Source organism: Molossus molossus, unplaced genomic scaffold (assembly GCF_014108415.1).
Source record: "Molossus molossus isolate mMolMol1 unplaced genomic scaffold, mMolMol1.p scaffold_m16_p_14, whole genome shotgun sequence".
Classification (NCBI taxonomy): Eukaryota; Metazoa; Chordata; class Mammalia; order Chiroptera; family Molossidae; genus Molossus; species Molossus molossus.
The window spans coordinates 65,996,368-65,999,585 of record NW_023425349.1 but is presented as its reverse complement, the minus strand read 5'-3'; positions in this window follow the sequence as shown (position 1 = coordinate 65,999,585).

Below are 3,218 nucleotides of genomic sequence, written 5' to 3'. Positions count from 1 at the left end.
AGGAATGTATTTTCTCAACAACTATTATTCAACATTGCACATAGATACTACGACCATTAAAAAAAGAAAAGAAAATTATTTAATTTAGAAAGGAAGAAGTATTACCCTCTTTCTTCATAGATGACATGACTATGTACAAAGACAATCCTAAGGAATATACCAAAAACAAAAAACACTACAAACAAAAAACAAGTACCAAAACTTATGAGCAAATTTAGCGAGGTTGCTAGAAACAGAAAGTCAATGTATAAAAATTAATTGCACTTCTACAGTCTAACAATGAACAATCGAAAAATAAAACACAAGATTTCATTTGCAATAGCATCCAAAATCATAAGCTAACTAGAGATAAATTTAAAGACATGCAAGATCTCTCTACACAGAAGACGACAAAACATTGCTGAGAAAAATTGGAGGAAAATCTAAATAAATGAAAACATAGCCCTGGTTAGTGTGGTGCAGTTAGTTGGAGCATCGTCCTGTACACTGAAGGATCATGGGTTCAATTCCTGATCAGGGTACATATACAAGTTGTGGGTTCAGTGTAGGTCAGGGTGCATATGGGAGGCAACTGATCAATGTTTCTTTCTCACATTGATGTTCCTCTCTCTCTAGAATCAATTTAAAAAAAAACAAGCCCTGGCTGGCTTGCTCAGTGGTTAGAGTGTCAGCCTACTCACCAGAGTCTCGAGTTCGATTCCGGTCAAGGGCACGAACCTTGATTGAGGTTAAGTCCTTGGCCCTGGTCAAGTCATGCGAGAGGCAACCAGTTGATGTGTCTGTCACATCAGTGTTTCTCTCTCTTTCTCTCCCATTCTATCTGAAGATAAATGGAAAAATACCCTTGGATGAGGATTTTTAAAAAAGGGAAATGTATACCATATGATGGGAAGGCTCAGAATTGTTAGGATGTCAATTTTCCCTAAAGTGCTTTGAAGAGTCAGTGTAATCCCAATGAAAATCTAAGTGGAAACTGGCAAGACAATTATAAAGTTTGTATGAAAACACTAAGGACCTAACATTCTTGAAAAAGTAAAACAAAGTTGATAGACTTACACTTCTTAAAAATGATAGTAATCAAGACAGTGTGGAATTTGTAAAAGGACAGATAAATCTAACAATGGAACAAATGCACAAATGGAGAGTCCAGACATTGATTCACATATATAAGGATAAATTATTTTTGCCAAAGTTACAAAGACATTGCAATGGAGAATGGAAAATCTTCTGGACAAATGGTTCTGGAACAATAGGCTCTGCACATGAAAAACAAACACCATACACAAAATTAATTTTAGATGGATCATAGACCTAAACATAAAAATTAATATTACAAGGCTTCTATCAGAAAGTAGAAGAATATCATTGTGATCTAGGGTAAGCAAAGATTTCTAAGATCAGATATAGAAAGAAATAACTTGTAAGAAGAAAAAATGATAAATTGGACTTTATCAAAATTAAAAACATTATTATAAAATGAATAAACAGCTATGGACTATGAGAAATATTCACCATATAGATATTTAACAAAGGACTTGTATCCAGAATTTACAAAGGACATCTGTATCTCAATAATAAAAAGACAAATCAAAAATAGACGTTAGACTTAAATAGACACTTTTACAAAGGAAGATATACAAATGGCCACATGAAAAAGGCCTCAGAATTATTAGTCATTAGTAAGTGCATATTAAATCACAGGGAGGTACCTTTACACACTCACCAAAACTATGAAAGTTAAAAAGTCTGACAATACCAAGAGATGGTAAGAATATGAAACAACCAGAAATTTTACATATTACTGTGAGTATATGAAATGATACAACCCTTCTGGAAAACTGTATGGTAGTTTATTCATTATACATCTATGTTATGATCAAGCAAGTCCATTGCTTATTTATTCAAGAGAAATAAAAACATGCCTACAAAAAGATTTGTCCATGAATGTTCACAGCTTTTCTCATGATAGACCCAAACTGGAAGCAACCCAAATGTCCATCAGCAGGAGAAAGGATAAACAAATCGTGGTGTACTCATACCACAGACTGTGATTCAGCAGTAAAAAGTAACCAGCTAACGACTGTACACAGCGTGGAGAGAGCTAAAGAACATTACGCAATGAAGCCAGACACAGAGGGAGAGATACTGTCCGATTCTATGCACGTGAATTTCCATGTGGTGCCAGAAACCAGGGAAGGGTGCGTACGGCCCAGGGAAGTGGATACACCTTGGAGAGGGTGATCGGAGCAGAGGGCATTGAAAGTGTTCTATAACTTCATAGGAATGTGGATTTTACAGGTGGATACACTTATAAAAACTCATGATTTAAGATTTTAACAGGACGCTGTAGGTAAGTCCGACCTCGGTGAGACTTGATTAAGATAACCAATGGCAGCAGGGCTCTGTCTGTAAGGATCTCTCCTGCCGAGTGCGCTGTAAGAGGAATCAGTTTGGAGGACCTTAGTGGAAATTTTTAGCTCTACTCTTTTTTTTCTTTTCTTTTGAAAGAAGGAACTGTCCATAGAACATGGGGAATTGAAAGTGCTTTCATCCCACCTCCTTCCAGCTCCAGAACTTGATCGCCCATCAGCTGGTTCGCAGGAAGACCAGAACCTGAGACACACCAGCTTCTGAAACGGCGACAGTGTGGCCCACGGGAACAGTGGCTGGTTTTAGAGTATCACAGACCCGGTTTTGATTCCAAGCTCCAACACCGACTCTGGGGCAAACGACTTAATTTATCCTGAGCCCTGACTTCCAGTTCTGTAAAATGGAGAGGATGTCCTTGCCTTTAATGTCATGGTGAGGAATGGTGCCCAGGTCTCTCCTTCATTCGCTTCCGCGAACTCTTTCCCAGTGGCCCTGACTCCTGCCTTCCCAGCCCCACATGTTCGTCCCACTGCACTTTCCCCTCAAAGCACCCCTCATAGGTGTGACCTTGCATTTACTTGTGTGAATATCTGATTATTGTCATCCAGCCCCACAGACTGTAAGCGACTCCAGGGCAAGGAGCATGTGTATTTTTGCCTACCAGCACCTAGTACTGCGCCTGGCACGAGGCAGGTACGCAATAATCTTTCCTGAAGAAATAATCCCTGGCGAAAGCAAGTGAAACCTCCTCTAGTTCCAAATACACACCACACCCCCTCAACCCCGACCCCCAGCCCCGAGACTGCCATTTGGGACGTTCTTTTTCCCTTTGTCACTTGTCAGTACCA